This window comes from Oncorhynchus nerka, linkage group LG24, assembly GCF_034236695.1.
Source record: "Oncorhynchus nerka isolate Pitt River linkage group LG24, Oner_Uvic_2.0, whole genome shotgun sequence".
In the NCBI taxonomy this organism is placed as follows: domain Eukaryota; kingdom Metazoa; phylum Chordata; class Actinopteri; order Salmoniformes; family Salmonidae; genus Oncorhynchus; species Oncorhynchus nerka.
The window spans coordinates 22613876-22638201 of NC_088419.1; positions in this window are offsets into that span (position 1 = coordinate 22613876).

Sequence of the window (24326 nt, forward strand, 5' to 3'; positions counted from 1 at the left end):
TGTGCCCCCTCCGATTTTTCATGTTGTTTCTCTGTAATACTACTAGCCACCTAGCAACGTTAGCTAGCCCAGATAGGTTCCCAATCTCCCAACCTCTTAACGAGCTACCAAGAAGCCATTTCAAGCTATCAATCATTAGAACAGCTAGCTTGTCTAACAACATGTAAATGCCAAAATAAAGGAAACACTAACATAAAGTGTCTTTCTTTTTATTTATTTAACTAGGCAAGTCAGTTAAGAACAAATTGTTATCTACAATGACGGCCTAGGAACAGTGGGTTAACTGCCTTGTTCAGGGGTAGAACGACAGATTTTTACCTTGTCAGCTTGGCGATTTGATCTAGCAACCTTTCAGTTACAGGCCAAATGCTCTAACCACTAAGCTATCTGCCGTCGTAATAGGGCATTGGGCCACAACGAGCCAGAACAACTTCAAAGAACCTTGGCATAGATTATACAAGTGTCTGTAGCTCTATTGGATGTGACACCATTCTTTCACAAGAAGTTCAAACATCTGATGTTTTGTTCGTGGTGGTGGAAAACACTGTTTCAGGCACCACTCCAGAATCTCTCATAAGTGATCAATTGGGTTGAGATCGGATGACTGAGACCACCATGACATATGGCTTGCATCGTTTGCATGCTCATTAAACCCTTACGACCACTCATGCCCTGTGGATGCGGGCATTGTCATCCCATGGGGACATAGCACCTGGTAGCCAAATAATGGCCTGCCCAGCATTTTTTTTACATGACCTTATTATGCATGATGGGATGTTAATCAGTTAATTAACTCAGGAACCACACCTGTGTGGAAGAACTGTCTTTTAATATACTTTGTATCCCTCATGTACTCAAGTGATTCCATTATTTTGGCAGTTACCTGTATGTTAGCTGGCATGCCTGCTGGCAAGTTTGGTGGACTTTAGAAAAGCAAGATATAATTAAATATACTGAATAAGACCGACATTCCTTTCAAACTTTTACCCAGATTCTTTCAGAGATGCAGAGAAACATATGAAGTTTTTTTTTTAATGAACACCCGTCAGCAGGATACAGACAGCTCAAGAGGTATGCTTAGATATGCAGAAAAATAGACATATAATTAAGCATACTGATTATGGCTCTAGATAGCTGTTTCAGGCTACATTCTCCAACTGCTGGTCGGGGGAGTAGCCCACCTCCGGACAACCCCCCAGCCATCTGCACGTACTTTGTGTCCCCTCAGATTTTTGGGGTGCATGACGCCCGTGGCCGGTCACACAATGCGGCTGTTTTCTCTCCCAACCCCACCCACTTAACTTGAGCAGGTTCAAAGGTTTGATTTATAAATCAGTCCTGCCAATGCATTATTCATAGAATGGCAGCCTATTTATATATATATGGTATGTGTGCAGAAGCAACTACCAGGCCCATGGAATAATACTAGCTAACATTATGAATATGTTGATATTACGTGGAGGTGAACATTAGATGAAGATGTTGTTGGAAGGATTGTGGCCGTTTGGGATGTTATTGTGGAAGATGGAAGGTCTTATCAACCAATCAATCAAAATGATTTATAAAGCCCTTTTCACATCAGCCGATGTCACAAAGTGCTGTACAGAAACCCAGCCTAAAACCATAAACAGCAAGCAATGCACATACTGCAGAAATAAAACATGTTTATTACTAGAGATCAACCAGATGGATGAATCAAACCAAGGGCGGTTGTTAAGTGTAACAGTTTAGCTTCTGTCCCTCTCCTCACCCCTACCTGGGCTCGAACCAGGGACCCTCTGCACACATCTACGACTGCCTTCCACGAAGCATCGTTACCCATCACTCCACAAGAACCACGGCCCTTGCAGAGCAAGGGGAACAACTACTTCTAGGTCTAAGAGCGAGTGACGTCACCAATTGAAACGCTATTAGCGCGCACCCCGCAAACTAGCTAGCCATTTCACATCGGTTACATATGCATAAGTCATACTTTGCTTGACAGAGGGAAACAGCCTTCATAATTGAATGAAAGAATGTCATTTTACATCCAAACGCCTAACAACTTTCAGAAGCAGACTGGAATTTCCTACACTGGATCACCATTGATCAAACGTCGTGGGCTTGGCAAGACGTTTTAAGCTAAAACGTATCCTCACAGACACTAAACAGACAGACAGCCTAGACAGCCTTGTTGAAAACCTTCCACCTAGAATGACACTGATGTTCATGAGGAGCATATTCATTTTTTTGGGCACATTTTTAAAATTCATATTTGAGTGGCTACAAATTAGAAGGGTTTCAAAGCGTGTCTTGGAGTGATTCAGAAGCTGTCGGCGGCGTAAGTCATTGTCTATTTATTAACTGTGGTTCTGTCACATTCTACACATTGTCATTCATTAAGGAATGGCACAAATATTTTCATTTTCAAACTCATAAATCTTCTGTACTTCAGAGACATCTGTTCTAAAGTCTGAGGTGTCTTCAGTTTGGTTATGTTGGTTGAGATAAACAATCTTCAATATGCTATGGTCAAATCCCATGGTTTAGGATCTACCCACTGTCCTGTCCTCTGAAGGGGATTGTAAGAAGTAGGAAAACATCCTGTAGCTTATAAGAAAACAGTACTGTGGTTTGACTTCTGATCTTTATAAGCCTATTTTAAAGTTTTTCGTAACGTGTTGCCCATAGTACACTGCATAACATGGCAATTAAGAGATAATGCATAACCAAGCAATGATTGTAGTGATACAGTAAACTCAATTTAATTATTATTTTTCTCCCTATAGTCTTTGGCATTGGTGTGTCTTTTTGGTTGGACAAAATGACTATCTGCTACGATCGTCCCTAAGAAACAGTGTATGTGATTTCCTGGATCTCTAAGCCTTAACAATAAAAGATAAGACCATGAACACAGTGTAAACAAGCAGGCCTCCCATAACAGTTGAAACTCTGGAGATGTTGTGTAGATAAAATATATCTGAAAGACAACGAAAGCAAACATGCTCTTCATTTGTGAAGGATTATACTAATGCAACTATTTTTTCAGACGTGGTCTCCTCTATCCAGATTCACTTAATTACCCAGCATGAGGTACTGTTGGCATACCAATACAATGCTTGTTTTACAGCGAAGCATGCATTTATGCAAAGAATATCTCAATATATGGAACATATCTACATTTAGAAATCACGTAGATTATTCATGATGTTAAAAAGTATAGTAGTGACTCACAAGCCCCGACCTTTTACTTGCAAATGTGGTTAATCGGGATCTAGGAAACACTCTTCTCTTGGAGATCAACTGAGTAATGTGCTTTAGCATAAGATTTTCCTTAATCCAGCAGGCCATGAAATATTTAAGTCATTAACATTTTTATGATCACACATCTTGCTATTATGGCTAAGGCTGCATGTCATCCAAGTAACCCTGTCCACCATTGAAAATATAAGGCGCTACCTGAAATCAGAGGAGGAAAAAGTACCCAATTGTCATACTTGAGTTAAAGTACAGATACCTTAATAGAAAATGGCTTAATTAAAAGTGAAAGTCACCCAGTACCACTGCCTGAAATCTTCATCTGCACTACTGGACCAAAATTGAATCCTCTTTAGACAATCATGAAGCCACTAAACAGTCTTAACCCCAGAGCACTCCCCACATCAGAAAGCTATTTGAAGTCATGTTGCATGAGCTGTTAGCACCAGGAAACTTTTGTAGAGAGGGTGCATGGGCATGCCCACTTCCTTTGGGACCAGGCCATTTAGCCAGTTGGCTGCTCATCAAAACAAGCAAAACAACTCACCTTCCAGTAACATAAACCACCCAATCAGGCTACAGAATGCAAACAGTCCACATTAAACACTGTAAAAAAAATAAAATAAAAAAATAGTGGAGACAGGAATGTGTTTCTGCGAAATGACAGCCAACGCAAATCGGAGGAAACTTGTGGTAGTGGGGGAAAATGCATAGTTTTAATTTGACTCCAAGACCCAAGGGGATATGAAAGTTTTCTTGAGACTTAAATCTTACAAGAAAACACTATGGAATGCTCAAAGCTGGCACTAGCATCCAACCAGAAGAACAACAACTCTAACAACAAATATGTTGAAATCAATGCAGCAAACTCTCTGTCTATGGGTTACTTCCTGTGTGACCAAAATCGCACAACTGCACTATATATAGAAAAGGTTGTGGATATACAAATTAGTGGATTTGGCTATTTCAGCCACACCCATTGACAAGTGTATACAATCAACAAGCAATCTCCATAGACGAACATTGGCAGTAGAATGGCCTTACTAAAGAGCTCAGTGACTTTCACAACCTCACAGAACGGGACCGCTCAGTGCTGAAGCGCGTAGCGCATAAAAATCTTCTGTCCCCGGCTGCAACACTTACTATCGAGTTCCAAACTGCCTCTGGAAGCAATGTCAGCACAATAACTGTTTGTCAGAAGCTTCATGAAATGGGTTTCCATGGCCGAGCAGCCACACACAAGCCTAAGTTCACCATGCGCAATGCCAAGCATTGGCTGGAGTGGTGTAAAGCTCGCCACCAATGGACTTTGGTGCAGTGGAAACGCGTTCTCTGGAATGATGAATCACTCTTCACCATCTGGCAGTCCGGCGGACGAATCTGGGTTTGGCGGATGCCTGGAGAACGCTACATGCCCCAATGCATAGTGCCAAATGTAAAGTTTGGTGGAGGAGGAATAATGGTCTGGGGCTGGTTTTCATGGTTTAGGCTTCTAAGTTCCAGTGAAGGGAAATCTTACCGCTACAGCATACATTGACATTCTAGACGATTCTGTGCTTCCAACTTTGTGGCAACAGTTTGGGGAAGACCCGTTCCTGTTTCAGCATGACAATTCCCTCATACACAAATTGAGGTCCATACAGAAATGGTTTGTCGAGATCAGTGTGGAAGAACTTGACTAACCTGCACAGAGCCCTGACCTAACCCCATTGAATACCTTTGGGATGAATTGGAACGCCACCCCAGGCCACAGCAGCCCAGACGTGCCCTAAGCCTAGGAGGCAGTAGTAATGGAATCAGCTGAAACACTTAGGAGATGTAATGAATTGTAAAAGCTTGCCTTGAATGAATACCATCTGCCTAATTGCACTGACCTTATGTCTGCTTGCTTTGGCTTAACACAGGCTCGTACCCAGAGGTTACATTTAGGGTGGAGTCCCAAATCACCTGCAATGTTTGATTTAGAGATCTGGGGGTTGTGTATGGGTGAAAGACAATGACTGAGGATGTTTACATTCACATGGACTTAGACAACACTGGTGTCTCGGGACAAATCCATTGGGTCGTTCTGACTGGTATATATGCCTTGTCTCCACTGACCAGTTCTCAATGGCTTATGTGGATTGGATAATGTGAGTATTGTCATTGTCCTGCGAGAACTGTTGGAGCTAGAGACATAATCATTTTGCTGGGTCACTCATTTTGGGGTCACTTAGAAATGTCCTTGTTTTTGAAAAAAAAAAGCACATTTTTGTCCATTAAAATAACATCAAATTGATCAGAAATACAGTGTAGACATTGTTAATGTTGTCAAATCAAGTAAAATCAAATCAAATGTATTTATATAGCCCTTCGTACATTAGCTGATATTTCAAAGTGCTGTACAGAAACCCAGCCTAAAACCCCAAACAGCAAGCAATGCAGGTGTAGATGCACGGTGGCTAGGAAGAACTCCCTAGAAAGGCCAAAACCTAGGAAGAAACCTAGAGAGGAACCAGGCTATGAGGGGTGGCCAGTCCTCTTCTGGCTGTGCCGGGTGGAGATTATAACAGAACATGGCCAAGATGTTGAAATGTTCATAAATGACCAGCATGGTCAAATAATAATAATCACAGGCAGAACAGTTGAAACTGGAGCAGCAGCACGGCCAGGTGGACTGGGGACAGCAAGGAATTATCATGCCAGGTAGTCCTGAGGCATGGTCCTAGGGCTCAGGTCCTCCGAGAGAGAGAAAGAAAGAGAAAATTAGAGAGAGCATACTTAAATTCATACAGGACACCAGATAAGACAGGAGAAGTACTCCAGATATAACAGACTGACCCTAGCCCCCCGACACATAAACTACTGCAGCATAAATACTGGAGGCTGAGACAGGAGGGGTCAGGAGACTCTGTGGCCCCATCCGATGATACCCCAGGACAAGGCCAAACAGGAAGGATATAACCCCACCCACTTTGCCAAAGCACAGCCTCCACACCACTAGAGGGATATCTTCAACCACCAACCTACCATCCTGAGACAAGGCCGGGTATAGCCCACAAAGATCTCCGCCACGACACAACCCAAGGGGGGGTGCCAACCCAGATAGGAAGATCACATCAGTGACTCAACCCACTCCCCTCCTAGGGACGGCATGAAAGAGCACCAGTAAGCCAGTGACTCAACCCCTGTAATAGGGTTAGAGGCAGAGAATCCTGTTGGAAAGAGGGGAACTGGCCAGGCAGAGACAGCAAGAGCAGTTCGTTGCTCCAGAGTCTTTCCGTTCACCTTCACACTCCTGGGTCAGACTATGCCCAATCATATGACCCACTGAAGAGATGAGTCTTCAGTAAAGACTTAAAGGTTAAGCCCTTGCCTTAACAGGAAGCCAGTGTAGGGAGGCTAGCCCTGGAGTAATATGATAATTTTTTTTGGTTCTAGTCAAGATTCTAGCAGCCGTATTCAGCACTAACTGAACTTTATTTAGTGCTTTATCCGGGTAGCCGAAAAGTAGAGCATTGCAGTAGTCTAACCTAGAAGTAACAAAAGCATGGATACATTTTTCTGTGTCATTTTTGGACAGAATGTTTCTGATTTTTGCAATGTTACGTAGATGGAAAAAAGCTGTGTTTGAAACAGTCTTGATATGTTCGTCAATAGAGAGATCAGGGTCCAGAGTAGCGCCGAGGTCCTTCACAGTTTTATTTGAGATGACTGTACAACCATCAAGATTAATTGTCAGATTCAACAGAAGATCTCGTTGTTTCTTGGGACCTAGAACAAGCATCTCGGTTTTGTCCGAGTTTAAAAGTAGAACGTTTGCAGCCATCCACTTCCTTATGTCTGAAACACAGGCTTCTAGCGAGGGCAATTTTGGGGCTTTTGATAACAATAGTGGTGCTAAAACGGAACCTTGAGGAACACCGAAATTTACAGTTGATTTGTCAGAGGACAAACCATTCACAGAGACAAACTGATATCTTTCCGACAGATAAGATCTAAACCAGGCCAGAAGTTGTCCGTGTAGACCAATTTGGGTTTCCAATCTCTCCAAAAGAATGTGGTGATTGATGGTATCAAAAGCAGCACTAAGGTCTAGGAGCACGAGGACAGATGCAAAGCCTCGGTCTGATGCCATTAAAAGGTAATTTACCACCTTCACAAGTGCAGTCTCAGTGCTATGATACGATCTAAAACCATACTGCTGCGCAACAGCCTTTTCTAAAATTTTTGAGAGGAATGGAAGATTCGATATAGGCCGATAGTTTTTTAAAATATTTTCTGGGTCAAGGTTTAGCTTTTTCAAGAGAGGCTTTATTACTGCCACTTTTAGTGAGTTTGGTACACATCCGGTGGATAGAGAGCCGTTTATTATGTTCAACATAGGAGGGCCAAGCACAGGAAGCAGCTCTTTTAGTAGTTTAGTTGGAATAGGGTCCAGTATGCAGCTTGAAGGTTTAGAGGCCATGATTATTTTCATCATTGTGTCAAGAGATTTTGTACTAATACACTTGAGTGTCTCTCTTGATCCTAGGTCCTGGCAGAGTTTTGCAGACTCAGGACTACTGAGCTTTGAAGGAATACGCAGATTTAAAGAGTAGTCCATAATTTGTTTTCTAAAAATCATGATCTTTTCCTCAAAGAAGTTCATGAATTTTATTACTGCTGAAGTGAAAGCCATCCTCTCTTGGGGACTGTTGCTTTTTAGTTAGCTTTGCGACAGTATCAAAAAGGAATTTCGGATTGTTCTTATTTTCCTCAATTAAGTTGGAAAAATATGATGATCGAGTAGCAGTAAGGGCTCTTCGATACTGCACGGTACTGTCTTTTCAAGCTAGTCGGAAGACTTCCAGTTTGGTGTGGCGCCATTTCGTTCCAATTTTCTGGAAGCTTGCTTCAGAGCTCGGGTATTTTCTGTATACCAGGGAGCTAGTTTCTTATGAGAAATGTTTTTAGTTTTTAGGGGTGCAACTGCATCTAGGGTATTGCACAAGGTTAAATTGAGTTCCTCAGTTAGGTGGTTAACTGATTTTTGTCCTCTGACGTCCTTGGGTAGACAGAGGGAGTCTGGAAGGACATCAAGGAATCTTTGTGTTGTCTGTGATTTATAGCACGACTTTTGATGTTCCTTGGTTGGGGTCTGAGCAGATTATTTGTTGCAATTGCAAACAATAAAATGGTGGTCCGATAGTCCAGGATTATGAGGAAAAACATTAAGATCCACAACATTTATTCCGGGGACACCGTGCGCCTCACGGCATAACACGGTGCCTGCCCGGTCCACCCCTCTCCATGGTAAGCACGGGGAGTTGGCTCAGGTCTCCTACCTGACTTAGCCACACTCCCCGTGTGCCCCCTCCCAAGAAATGTTTGGGGCTGCCTCTCGTCCCAGCCGCGCTGCCGTGCTGCCTCCTCATACCACCACCGCTCAGCTTTCGCTGCCTCCAGCTCTGCCTTGGGGCGGCGATATTCTCCCGGCTCCCAGGGTCCCTTGCCATCCAAGATCTCCTCCCAAGTCCAGGACTCTTGAACCCGCTGCTCCTGGGTACCACGCTGCTTGGTCCGGTTGTGGTGGGTGATTCTGTAACGGTTGTCTGTAGGTACTTTTAAAAGTTAATAATCGATCAAATTGAAGATGGGTCTATCTGTTTTCAATAGAGGACGAGAGGAAACTAACGCTACTTTTCAAGTCTTGGCCAACTCTCAACAGCGTTACCCTTTTCCAGGATGGCCCTAGTTCTTCATTGCACAAATGAATAACCTCAACCAAATTCCAAAGACTGGTGACATCCAGTGGAAGCGGTAGGAGCTGAAAACAAGTTCATAAGAAATATTGTCTGCCAATGAGAACCCAGTGAACAGACAGAGTCCTCAGAGTGTTTTCTATCCATATCTACTAATAGGAAGTTGAAATTGGGCACGCTATTTATCCAAAAGTGAAAATGCTGCCCCCTATACCTTAAGAAGTTAACAAACCTCCAAACGAGCTTCAATGCCATACAACACTCCTTCTGTGGCCTCCAACTGCTTTTAACATCTTAAGGATTTGGCCCTTGTTTTCAATTTTTGCCTAAAATGACATACCCAAATCTAACTGCCTGTAGCTCAGGCCCTGAAGCAAGGATATGCATTTTCTTTATGTTTTTTCTATTTTACATTTATTTAACTAGGCAAATCAGTTTAGAACAATTCTTCTTTTCAATGACGGCCTAGGAACAGTGGATTAACTGCCTTGTTCCGGGGCAAAACGACAGACTTTTACCTTGTCGGCTCGGGGATTCTATCTTGCAATCTTTCGGTTAATAGTCCAACGCTCTAACCACTAGGCTACCTGCCACCCCACGTTCCTTTCACATTTCCAAAAACTATTAGTATTTCCTATCAAATGGTACCAAGAGGCGGCAAGTAGTTTATGGAAATGTGAAAGGAATGTAGTAGAATATAATACAATAGATCTGGTAAAAGATACTACAAAGAACAAAAACAACCATTCTTTTGTACCATCATCTTTGAAATGCAAGAGAAAGGCCATAATGTATTATTCCAGCCCAGGTATAATTTAGATTTGGCCACTAGATGGCATCAGTGTATGTGCAAAGTTTTAGACTAATCCAATGAACCATTACATTTCTGTTAAATTTTTTGCATCAAGACTGCCCAAATGTGCCTAATTTATTTATTAATGTTCAGGATTGTGTTGAAAATTGTGAACTCTCCTCAAACAATAGCATGGTATTCTTTCACTGTAATATCTACTGTAAATTGGACAGTGCAGTTATTCTGACTTAGAATATGTGGACAACTACAAATACCTAGGTGTCTGGTTAGACTCTAAACTCTCCTTCCAGACTCAGATTAAGCATCTCCAATCCAAAATTAAATCTAGAATCGGCTTCCTATTTCGCAACAAAGCCTCCTTCACTCATACTGCCAAACATACCCTCGTAAAACTGACTATCCTACCGATCCTTGACTTCGGTGATGTCATTTACAAAATAGCCTCCAACACTCTACTCAGCAAATTGGATGTAGTCTATCACAGTGCCATCCATTATGCCACCAAACCCCCATATATTTACCCACCACTGCAACTTGTATGCTCTCGTTGGCTGGCCCTCGCTACATATCCCTCGCCAAACCCACTGGCTCCAGGTCATCTATAAGTCTTTGCTAGGTGAAGCCCTGCCTTATCGCAGCTCACTGGTCACCATAGCAACACCCATCCATAGCACATGCTCCAGCAAGTATATTTCACTGGTCATCCCCAAAGCCAATACCTCCTTTGGCTGCCTTTGCTTCCAGTTGTCTGCTGCCAATGACTGGAACGAATTGCAGAATTCTCTGAAGCTGGAGTCTTATATCTCCCTCTCTAACTTTAAGCATCAGCTGTCAGAGCAGCTTACTGTACCTGTACCTGTCCACAGCCCATCTGTAAATAGCACACCCAACTACCGCATCCCCATGTTGTTATTTATTTTTTGTATTTATTTTTGGTCTTTTGCACCCCACTATCTCTACTTGCACATCTTCATCTGCACATCTATCACTCCAGTGTTAATGCTAAATTGTAATTATTTTTCCTCTTTGGCCTATTTATTGACTTACCTCCCTAATCTTACTACATTTGCACAGACTGTATATATATATTTTTCTATTGTGTTATTGACTGTACTATTGTTTATCCCTTGTGTAACTCTGTGTTGTTGTTTTTTGTCGCATTGCTTTGCTTTATCTTGGCCAGGTTGCAGTTGTAAATGAGAACTTGTTCTCAACTGGTTAAATAAAGTTGAAATAAATACATTCACTGTTAACTTTGAGACTGGTGTTTTACACTGGTTAAGCGGTTTCTCTGTTATTTCTCCCAGACACCTGTTCCCTAACCCTCCACTGTGCTGCATCTAGATTTACTGCCTGTGGATCTCCAGACAAAGCTCCAGAAGCTTATAAGGTGAAAGACTTGTTTTTGTTTTTCCTCTCAAAGCGGCCTAGTGACCGTCTGTCCCTCCCTATCTCCCTTCTGTCTGGAGATGGAGGGGGGTGAAGGGAGGAGGTGCATGGGGGTTGACTTCTGACACAGTGCATCTGCTGCTTTCTCCCAGAGCAAGACGGCTCTCTCTCTTTCTGGAGTCAGTGTGCAAGCTAAAACGGTCAATCACCCCCTACCCCTCCCCCAATTCACCTTTAAGCCCTCCAGCATGGGCACCACCTCCTAAAGTTAACACTGCAAAAACATTTAAATTAGAGCCTCAATTTGAATGCTTTGTTATGCGTATAAGAAAGTTGACCAATCTTTGCCAAACACTGTGTGAATTGATAGTGCACAGTATTGTTCTGTATAAGTCATATTTACAGCTTGGTTGGATTGGAGATAATTAGTTAATGACACTCTGTTGTCCCCAGGGAGCTGAAATGTTAAAGACGTGCTAACATAGCCAATACTCTATGAGCATAGACATGGAAAGAAACACACAATCTGCTCCCTATTCAGAACATGTGAACAGTATTCTCAAAATAGAATCCCTCACATTTCCCTGCCAATCACAGTCACTCTGCGTATTTAACTAATTAAGACAGAGCTGTGTTGTTTTTTCTACGGTAAGTGAGTCTCATTCAGAGACGTCACAGCAGTGATTAATGGCTCAATCTCAACCCGGCAGTGTGTTACATCTGTTATCCTCACAGTTGGATAGAATGCAAGGCCCCAAAAGAACATGGAGGAGAAACACAACTCCAGGCTATTGTTCACTTGGCATAAAATGGAAGATAACAGACTGGAACAGGGAGGTACTACCTGTACTTTTCCAATAAGAAACTAAAATGTCCTTTTTCCATTTTAAAATTATTTTCTTTGCCTGCCAATATAAACACAACCCAAGCTTCCAAATGGCAGCCAGTGGAGGATGGGGTAGCTAGATAGATACATAAACAGCCCCATACAGCCTGGTGGGGTAATAACTTACTACCAGGGAGCAGTTTGGAACCAGGGGCTTCTTCTCTTCTCCAGGAACTTCTGACTGCCTACCTTCCCTGCTATGTGAGCCAGAGAAGCCAGTCAAGTGCACCATCAAGCCAGGCACAATGACCAATAAACCTGCCCGGTCTAATTCCACACAGACAGGGACAGGGGGGTGAGCATGAATGAGGCATGCAAGGATTTGAATGGCATGAGTCAGGAATAAATCTCATTAAACACAGGGTGAGCTGTATTTTCCATCTTTTATGTGAGAATGACATTATTGGATCTGGCATGAAGCCCACAAGCCCGAGTGAGCTGTATTTTCCATCTTTTATGTGAGGATGACATTATTGGATCTGGCATGTAGCCCACAAGCCCGAGTGAGGTGTTTTTTTCTTGTCAGAAGAATGTGTGTGAATTCTACTTGGTTATTAATTCTTAGACAAAATGTAATTGTATTGATCACGTTCAGGACCGCTGAATCCAATCTGAAGTGCATGTAAGCAAGAAAATAAGGGGCCACCACCGTGGCAGTCGAGCCCTAGCAGTGTCTTTGTATATCACCAGTCAGGAGCCAGTCAATAACTGTTATCAGCGTCAGTTGATTTCCATTGGATTGGGAGTATGAGTGTAATTAGCAGCACCACACTCTATAGTGGAGTGATTGGTTCTGAAGCACTGAAGTACCCGTGTTCCCTGTGAAATCTGATGACCTTATTTGACCTTACCCATGAGAAATAAACTAGTGTATACCATGTTGTGGTGAAATACAGCTGAACATAGTTCAGTGACAGGAGACACTGTTTTTATCACAGATTCATTGTCTCTTCCCCCCATAAGTCAAGTGAATAGCAGACAGGATTTATATATTCTTCCTCTTCAGGCAAAAAGGTGTGGCTCTCACAAAGGTCAATACTGTACATCCTTGGGTGAAAATAAAAGGCAATCACCTTGTAATTAACATCCAAAAAACCAGTAATACCCTATGAACTAGGGACCAAACCGTCTGTAAAAATGTAGCTTTTTGTATTTGTGTTTCATAAAGGCGCCTCCTATTGCTCTGTAAAGTGTTGAAATTGGTTTCAAAGAGGGTTTTTAGTTCCTACCCACTAGGCACAATCTCATTTGAACAACAAAATTATATGTGATGATGTTGAATCAAAGTGGAAAACTTATTGGATTTGCAATAAGTCATCAATGTAGGTGAATTTCGTAGGGGAATTTGTGTTTTCTTCACCCAACTCTTCACCTAAATCCAATGACATGGTACATTTATTTGTTCATTTCACGTTGAATTCACATTACTTGACAACTCAACCAAAATTAAATCCAAACTAAATGTTGAAATGACGTCTGTCCCATTGGGTAGTGTTATAAACGAATGTTACTATTTCACATGACGTGGTCTCGGGGGTGGTGTGTGTCACATAGTCTGAGGTCATGGCTTTCAGCCACTTTTATTATTAGAGGGGTGTTCAGATTCTTATCAAGTTAATCAGGTTAGGTCTCTCTTTCCTATTCAGACAATGATGTCATATTTTGGTTGACCAACGGGCAGGAAACCACACAAAACCCAATCTTCTCACCATTATAATCCAATTAGACATTGGAGTGCCTGTGGGAAAAAAAAGATATCTCCAGGTTTCTGACTGAAATCCTATCAATATCGTTCAGTGAATGTAGTAGGTTGCCTGGGCCTGTGAAGTGAATGTGTTTACAGGGCAGGCAGGCCAACCTGGTCCTGGCTGTGTGTCCAGGCTCCTGTCCTGAGCCATCTGCTCCTCTCTTTGGGAAGTTGGATGACAGTCTTTGTTTCTTTATCCTGATTCAGGCTCAGACCATATAATGGAAACTAGCAAGATAAACACAACCGCAGAATGAAAGACAAGAAGTAACATATCGCCTCTGTATTTGCATTTATGAAAAGGTTTTGTTTACACACGCACACACACGCCTACCCACAATGTTTTTTTTGTCAGGAACAAGTAAAAGGTCCCAGTATGACATACTATTTGACTGAGGCTGGCTCATATCGAGGAAATCATGAGCTGACCTCATTCACACACTTGATGGCGAGTAGATACTTTAAACAAAAAGAACAGAAGGAGAGCTCTACCATCATCATCATCATCATCATCGAGAGCGGGAGAGGGGGGGGGGTCACCTGCTTACTGGAGGGGGAAATAAAGTGAAATCTTCAGCGCTTTCTAAAAATACAATCATTCCCAGAAGCTCTTTACAATTACATTTCCATGTCTTGTATATTTCATGATAAATATTTCATCAACATCTCTCTTTTGCCTCTACTTGGCTCCCGTTCCTTCTGTGTCTCTATTGATTTGCATTGGGGGAACAATGAACCAAACAGATGTAATGAGTGCAGTGACCTCCAACATTGGTCCTGTTAGAGCTACACATTCTGAGCAGGCTTTTGTTCTAGCCCAGCAGTAAAAAACCTGATTCAAATAATGATGATGTTGATTCTTGATGTTGAAGTGATTTCGAAATGAGGTGTTTTAGTTTTGGATCTGGAAAAAAGTATGTAGTTTACAAATAGCTCTCCAGTACTGTGATGTAGTGAAAACACACACACAATTGGCCATCCAAATGACTTTGACCTTGTGCTTGTACAAAGCCTTCCACTCCTTTACTCTAGTCTGCAGCAAGGGTCAAGCTCAAATAGAGTGGAAATCATTTACCCAAAGAGTGTGTATGTGTGTCAGGACCTTGGCTGACCTTTGGAGCACTCATAATCCTCACGTATTTAGGGTCAAATTTAGAACAGCAGAAAACACTTAGTGAACTGCTTCAGCTTATAAAATATTGATAGAGAGAAAAATAATATAAAAAATGTATTCGGTATGCAACGTCAACCTTTAGGTTTCCGCAGTCTGCCTGGGGCTTTGATGCCTTGTAAGTTAGCCTTCACTGCCAGCCATTTGTACGGAGACAGGGTGTATTTTTTGATATTCTATGTTCATGTATATGGGGCGGCAGGGTAGCCTAGTGGTTAGAGCGTTGGGCTAGTAACCAGAAGGTTGCAAGTTCAAATCCCTGAGCTGACAAGGTACAAATCTGTCGTTCTGCCCCTGAACAGGCAGAACGACTGTTCCTAGGCCGTCATTGAAAATAAGAATTTGTTCTTAACTGACTTGATAGTTATTAGACTCCCTCCCGCTGGGGGAATCATGCACACTATCAATAGGCCTACCTGTATTTAATTGGTTTGATTAATTAAGGGCTGTTGGTTGAGATCATCCAATTCAACTAGAAACCAAAACACTGTACAGGTGGATGCTTCAGTATATGGAGACTATATGTTATATTTATCACGGTTTTATAGTTACAGTCAAACTACTTTGATTCACTTAACTCTCCACCTTTTGTCTTTCAACCTTTCTCACTCAATGCTCCTCTCTGTTACTAAGGTCTAGATTCAATCACATCAAGTGTTAACCGACAATAGCAGACATTTTGGTGGGATCGGTGAGCAGCTGCTCTTGCGATCATTGTCATGAAGCCACACCTGCCCCACTCAGCACTAGAAGTTCAGAACGAGAAAGTGTAGGCTATATAGATATAATAACGCTCACATTGAAAAACCATTAAACGTGATAATGACAATTTCTATAATCCTAATTGCGGTGTAGATTACATCTCACATTCCAGTGTTTGAACTTGTAAACAAGGCTGCATGTTAATGTGACTCCGTGCAGCCAAAGGCAATGGACGCTTTAGATGTAATGACAAGAGACACTTACGGATTTGACAGCTCTAATGCAGTTCCACCTCTGACACTGCCAAAAACAACCACTATGTGGATGTTGGCTAAGCGATTCTGATTGAATTGAGCCTTTATTTATTTATTTTATTTATTTCACCTTTATTTAACCAGGTAGGCAAGTTGAGAACAAGTTCTCATTTACAATTGCGACCTGGCCAAGATAAAGCAAAGCAGTTCGACACATACAACGACACAGAGTTACACATGGAGTAAAACAAACATACAGTCAATAATACAGTAAAAAAACAAGTCTATATACAATGTGAGCAAATTAGGTGAGAAGGGAGGTAAAGGCAAAAAAGGCCATGGTGGCAAAGTAAATACAATATAGCAAGTAAAACACTGGAATGGTAGTTTTGCAATGGAAGAATGTGCAAAGTAGAAATAAAAATAATGGGGTGCAAAGGAGCAAAATAAATAAATTAATTAAATACAGTTGGGAAAGAGGTAGTTGTTTGGGCTAAATTATAGGTGGGCTATGTACAGGTGCAGTAATCTGTAAGATGCTCTGACAGTTGGTGCTTAAAGCTAGTGAGGGAGATAAGTGTTTCCAATTTAAGAGATTTTTGTAGTTCGTTCCAGTCATTGGCAGCAGAGAACTGGAAGGAGAGGCGGCCAAAGAAAGAATTGGTTTTGGGGGTGACTAGAGAGATATACCTGCTGGAGCGTGTGCTACAGGTGGGAGATGCTATGGTGACCAGCGAGCTGAGATAAGGGGGGACTTTACCTAGCAGGGTCTTGTAGATGACATGGAGCCAGTGGGTTTGGCGACGAGTATGAAGCGAGGGCCAGCCAACGAGAGCGTACAGGTCGCAATGGTGGGTAGTATATGGGGCTTTGGTGACAAAACGGATTGCACTGTGATAGACTGCATCCAATTTGTTGAGTAGGGTATTAAACAAGTACAGTGAATAAATAATAAAGAAATATGATTTTATATCATCTCTATTGAGAGTTTTCTACATAATAGTGAAGACGTCAAAACTATGAAATAACATATATGGAATCATGTAGTAACCCAAAAAGTGTTAAACAAATCCAAATATATTTTAGATTTTAGCTTCTTCAAAGTAGCCACCCTTTGATTTGATGACAGCTTTGCGCACTCTTGGCATTCTCTCAACCAGCTTCACATGGAATGCTTTCCAGGCAGTCTTGAAGGAGTTCCCACACATTCTGAGCACTTGTTGGCTGCATTTCCTCCCCTCTGCGGTGCAACTCATCCCAAACCATCTAATTTGGGTTGACGTTGGGTGATTGTGGAAGCCAGGTCATTTGATGCAGCACTCCATCACTCTCCTTCTTGGTCAAATAGCCATTACACAGCCTGGAGGTGTGTTTTGTCCTGTTGAAAAGCAAATGATTGTCCCACTAAGCGCAAACCTAATGGAATGGCTTATCACTGTCGAATGCTGTGGTAGCCATGCTGGTTAAGTGGGCCTTGATTTGTAAATAAATCACAGACAGTGTCAACAGCAAAGCACCCCCACACCATCACCCCTCCTCCTCCATGCTTCACGGTGGAAACTACACATGCGGAGATCATCAAATTTGGACTCATTACACCAAAGGACAGATTTCCACCGGTCTAATGTCCATTGCTCGTGTTTCTTTACCCAAGCAAGTCTCTTCTATTATTGGTGTCCTTCGGGCTCCCGAGTGGCACAGCGGGCTAAGGCATTGCATCTCAATGCAAGAGGCGTCACTACAGTCCCTGGTTTGAGGCTGTATCACATCCGGATGTGATTGAGAGTCCCATAGGGCGGTGCACAATTGTCCCAGCATTTTCCGGGTTTGGCACAGCTAGGCTGACATTGTAAATAAGAATTTGTTCTTAGCTGCCTTGCCTAGTTAAATAAAATAAATAATAGTGGTTTCTTTGCAGCAAATGACCATGAAGGCAGTCTCATCTGAACAGTTGATGTTGAGATGTGTCTGTTACTTGAACTCTGTGAAGCATTTATTTGGGATGCAATCTGAGGTACAGTTAACTCTAATGAACTTGTCCTCTGCAGCAGAGGTAACTCTGGTTTCTTCCTTTCCTGTGGAGGTCCTCGCCAGTTTCATCATAGCGCTTGATGGTTTTTGCGACTGCACGTGAAGAAACGTTCAAAGTTCTTGAAATGTTCCGCATTGACTGACCTTCATGTCTTAAAGTAATGATTGACTGTCATTTCTCTTAGCTTATTTATGTGTTATTGACTTGTTAATTGTTTACTCCATGTGTAACTCTGTGTTGTCTGTTCACACTGCTATGCTTTATCTTGGCCAGGTCGCAGTTGCAAATGAGAACTTGTTCTCAACTAGCCTACCTGGTTAAATAAAGGTGAAATAAAAATAAAAATAAAATAAAATTTGAGCTGGTTTTGCCATAATATGTACTTGGTCTTTTACCAAATAGGGCTATCTTCTGTATACCAACCCTATTTGACACAACTGATTGGCTCAAATGGAAAGTAATTCCACAAATTAACTTTTAACAAGGCACACCTGTTAATTGAAATGCATTCAAGGTGATGCTGGTTGAGAGAATGCCAAGAGTGCGCAAAGCTGTCATCAAGGCAAAGGGTGGCTACTTTGAAGAATCTCAATATAAAATATATTTAGATTTGTTTAACACTTTTTTGGTTAATACATGATTCCATGTGTTATTTCATAGCTTCGATGTCTTCACTATTATTCTACAATGTAGAATATAGTAAAAAATAAAGAAAAACCCTTGAATGAGTAGATGTGTCCAAACTTTTGACTGGTACTGTATGTGAACAGTAACATGTGTAAGGAGCTCAGTACCCTCACAACTAAACATCATAATCATATCAGAGTGCTAGTTAAAAACCAAATCAGCCAAAATCCCAGACAGGTCTGAACAGGATAGTGTAGAGGCCAATATCATTCATGCTTACAAAAAACGCTGTTCCAGCACCCTGGCTCTCACTGAAGCTAATTGAGCACCCTCCCAATAACAAGGCCATAGTAAGAATAGGACTGGAGACCGGGTTCAAGAGAAAAAAAGAGCAACTAATGAAGTAGCAGGGTGTAGAGTCCAGGCATTTCAGGAGAGACATTTAATGAGGCCGGCTAGGCCAGGGCTCAAGCCATTCAACGCACATTTTTATTTTGGAGATATGAAAAAAACTAATTAGCTACAATGCATTCGAAAAGTATTCAGAGCCCTTGACTTTTTCCACATTTTGTTACGTGACAGCCTTATACTAAAATTGATTAAATTACTATTTTTCCTTACATAAGTATTCAGACCCTTTGTTCAGTACTTTGTTGAAGCACCTTTGGCAGCGATTACAGCCTCGTGCCTTCTTGGGTATGACGCTACAAGCATCATGTCACTGATAATTGGTGTCACTGATAATTGTTGCAAACTTCTACACTGATACTGTATGTTCATATGATACTGAAGCATTCTTATGGTGCAAAGTGTTGATTTCCCCCCCACATTCTTACATTATGCAACCTTCTGTCACTTTGTTTTCTGCAACAAGGGTTAATATGTTAAGTGGAAGGATTTCACTTAGAGCATGGCCAATGACAAATTAACACGTTTCAATAAGTATTTCTTTGAACAGCACTTGAGGCTAAAAGCAACTCTAGATTTTTCTGATGTGACAAATGGAGGGTCAGACTCCAACCTATCTCCCAGCTCAGAGTCTATTGACTAGATTTGACATGTCAAGTGTTTTTCTTTAGTCCATCGTTTCCCCTCATTAAATCTCAGGGTCCGTGTGGTGAGGGAAGCAAGGTCATACAGGACATGGGTGTATTCAGTTAAAATAGGCTTAGTTATTTTGAGTACCGAGTACTAATTTAAAAAACGGTACTGAATATTATTGCAGAAGATTTTGACTGAATACAGTACATCTCTTCTCTGATTTAAAAAAGCTCTGTATGCTTTTACTGTATGGTTACAATGCCCCAGGCTCTGCGGCCCTGTCACTGGTAAGCCTGTGCAGCTCATAGTTGTTTTCTGGTTCTGGGATCTCATGGTTGGGGGCCAGGGCCTTATGGTTTGGGGGCCCATCATTCCCCCAGCAATGTTTGAAGCCGCGACCCTTGGTGGTTTCCAGCGCCATGTGATGAGTGCAGCAAGTACTTCTGGGTACAGGCCAGTAAATCACGGCTCCCAGCTGTCCTCAAATAGAGGACAAGCAGGCTTTTGTAATGCCCATAACTGATTTTCCAGGGTGCTCTGTACAGTGCACTGCTTTCCTTCTCCTCCTTCTCTATGTTCGGCTACAGCTGCGGAGAGTTTGTCCAGGGGAATGTCGGCCAAGCCCAGTAACACATACCACCTCATTCAGAGCCTCCCTCCCAGGGCCTACTGGGAAACACAGCCTCAGGCTATGATTCACCTCGTTCACGTTGTTTTATTCCTTTCACTAACTCATTGATATGGAGGGTTAGGGTGACCATTCCAGCTAATACGCTTTAGTGGTACATGATTTAGAGAAAGATGTCGCCTGGACGTCCATTTCCTCTCTCTCTCTCTCCCTCCTTTTCTCCTGTGTTTTGTGAACCTAATAGGTGTTATTGGAACCTCATGCCTTTTTTGAGAGACAAAACAAAACCCACATGGTTCTTTCTGACTCAACCGTACACGGATTTCAAACTAATTAAGTTGGGTTAATTTAAGCAGAATTTTGACTTCTTGAGTCAGTGTTCAAAGCATGAAATGTTTGTTTCATGAATGCCTGTGAAGTTTCTCCATTGATCTCAGAAGGCTGGGGGTATTTTGGGCCGTGAATCGTAGCGCTCTATGTCTATTCAGGGGGAGTTCTGACAGGTCTCAGAGCATTTCGTATTATTCTGTACGTAAATCCAAAACACCACATTTAGTATGATGCTGTATGTAATGTTTGGTATGGTTACATAAGACAGAAGGTTACTTAAGGCAAACAGGAAAGGAGGGTGGATGGGTGGGCGTTTCAGGCAAACGTCTAGCAACCCAAATGTTGCGAGTTCGAATCTCATCATATACAACTTTAGCATTTAGCTAATTGTGTTGTTATGTGTTAATAACATTTAGACTACGTTACCCAGCAGGCTATGCGGGAGGCGGAAGGTTGAAGAATGCCTTGCATGGCTAAACATGGAGGTTTCTAGCTGAAGTATATGTTCATTAAAAGTAGTTAAACCTACGCCCCAGTTTGTCATTATATAAGGAACAAACATAACACTAATTAGCAAATGTTCAACTACTTACTTTGAAACTACATAGCATGTTAGCTAACTCTTCCTCTTCCTCTAACCCTTAACTATTTTAGCTAACCTTTCACCTAACCCTAAGCTTAACCCTTTTAGTTAATCATTCCCCTAACCTAAACCGTTTAACCTAAATCATAACTTAACCTCAACTCTAACCCAAACCCTTAGCCTAGCTAACGTTAGCGAGAGGGCTAACATTAGCCACCTAGATAGAATTCGTAACATACAATATGTGTGAAAATTCGAAACATTTTGTATGTTTTACAAATTCGCAACATATTGTACATTTAGCGAATTCATAACATATTGTAAAGTTAGTACATTTGTAACATATTGTATGTTTTGCAAATTTGTAACATATAATATGAATTGTAATTCATAACATATCATACAAAATGGGTGATGGACATCCACAAATTAATACATACAGTGCATTCGGAAAGTATTCAGACCCCTTCCTTTTTCCACATTTTGTTACGTTACAGCCTTATTCTAAAATGAATAAAATAAAACATTTCCCTCATCACTCTACACACAATACCCCACAATGACAAAGTGAAAACAGGCATTTAGAAATGTTTGCAAATGCATAAAAATTAAAAACAGAAATACCTTATTTACGTAAGTATTCAGACCCTTTGCTATGAGACTCGAAATTGAGCTCAGGTGCATCCTGTTTCCATTGATCATCCTTGAAATGTTTCTACAACTTGATTGGAGTCCACCTGTGGTAAATTCAATTGATTGGACATGATTTTGAAAGGCACACACCTGTCAACTTAAGGTCCCACTTTATGGTAGAGTGGCCAGATGGAAGCCACTCCTCAGTAAAAGGCACATGACAACACGCTTGGAGTTTGCCAAAAGGCACCTAAAAAACTCTCAGACCATGTGAAACAAGATTATCTGGTCTGATAAAACCAAGATTGAACTCCTTGGCCTGAATGCCAAGAGTCACGTTTGGAGGAAACCTGGCACCATTTTCTGTGGCAGGGACTGGGAGACTAGTCAGGATCGAGGGAAAGATGAATAATTGTACAGCGAGATCAGCAAGATCCTTGATGAAAACCTCCTCCAGAGCACTCAGGACCTCAGACTGGGGCGAAGCTTCACCTCCAGCAGGACAGCGACCCTAAGCACACAGACGCAGAAGTGGCTTCAGGACAAGTCTCTGAATGTCCTTAAGAGATCCCGCCAGAGCTCGTACTTGAATCCAATCTTTTAATTTATTTAACCCTTATGTTACCAGGTAAGTTGACTGAGAACCCATTCTCATTTACATTTACATCCCCACCTGGGTAATAATTACAGAGGAGAGGAGGCGGAATGAATGAGACAATTGTAAGCTGGGGTTGATTAGGTGACCGTGATGGTATGAGGGCCTGATTGGGAATCAAACATCTCTGGACAGACCTAAAATAGCTGTGCAGTGACGCTCCCCATCCAACCTGACAGAGCTTGAGAGGAGCTGCAGAGAAAAATGGGAGAAACTCCCCAAACACAGATGTGCCAAGCTTGTAGCGTCATACCCAAGAAAACTTGTGGCTGTAGTTGCTGCCAAAGGTGCTTCAACAAAGTACTGAGTAAAGGGTCTGAATACTTCAGTTTTTTAATATAAATTTGCAAAAATGTCTACAAACTTGTTTTTGCTTTGACATTATGAGGTATTGTGTGTAGATTGATAAGGAAAACAACAACAATTTAATCCATTTTTTATTCAAGCTGTAACGTAACAAACTGTAGAAAAAGTCAAGGATTCTGAATACTTTCCGAATGCACTGTAACATACGAAATGTAACTTAACATACTAAATGGATTGTCTCAGATTTACGTGCAGAATAAAATGAAATGCTCTGAGACCAGGTTGTGACGGGAGGTGTTTTCAAACCCAGAATAAATTAATCAGTGCTCTGCAGCAGAGCAACTCTGGCTGGCTTCTGAAGTGCAGCCATAATCAAAACAGGACGCAGAGGGGTGCTCCAAGTTGTTGCAGGGAAATTATCAGGAAATCAAAGTTGCTCTTCTCTCTCAAGTCAGACCCACAAAGCAAATGTTTGACCTAGAAACTTATGTGCTTTCAAATAGAGGAGATCATTTTATTTTTCCTTTTAGTTAGCTGGAAACTGTGAATCCGAAGAACACTTTCAGAAGTTTGAGTGAGTAAACAAGGTATTCCGAATTAGAATGAAATGGAGTGACAATGAAGGTAAAATGAAGACGAGTTCATTTTCCCCTTATAAAGACAAATGGCGGTTTAATTCAAGCTTCCCTGCCTCAGACCTGCTTTAATGTCATTTATCCATTACAGTGACAACAAACTGCTCCAGATGAACTACTGAACAAATCCAAATGCCCCCCACCAACCGTGAGTCTGTTTACTCACATTATTGCCTATTCCATCAGCATGTGTTCATCTACAGGAGAAAATAACCAGGTTTGCAAGGAGGAGGTGGCATTTATTGATAAGAAATGATGAGTTACAATTACTGCTTTTATCTGGCCCCCTATCACCATGACAAACACTAAATGACCTCTGATGTCGTCTGCTGTGAGATCTTGAATACTATTTGTATAACTCTGCCATGAGGGAAGGAAATGGGCAGTCATTGACTATTTTTATTGATTTGTTCAGCCTCTGATGAAGGTCCAATCAGAAGACTGAACATTCATGTGGATCAGAGAGGACTAGATCTCTACTGGTCCCATGTATCCTCAGAAGCTGTGCGCAGTGCGTGCTAACCAAGGTTGCCAGGTGCACGGTGTTTCCTCCGAAACATTGGTGCGGCTGGCTTCCGGGTTGGATGGCGTTGTGTTAAGAAGCAGTATGGCTTGGTTGGGTTGTGTATCGGAGGACACATGACTTTCAACCTTCGTCTCTCCCGAGCCCGTACGGGAGTTGTAGTGATGAGACAAGATAGTCGCTACTAAAACAATTGGATACCACGAAATTGGGGAGAAAAGGGGGTAAAATTCAACAAACAAAAAAAATAATAATAATAATTGTTGAGGGGATATAAAGGAGATGTATAGCTCTTTGTCAACAAGCAGTCCATTCTCCGACACGAATAGTAGTCTCCTGTAGATTCAAATCACACACTGTGGTGCTATGTATGACAAAATGTATCATCATCGTACCAAGAATGTCAGGAA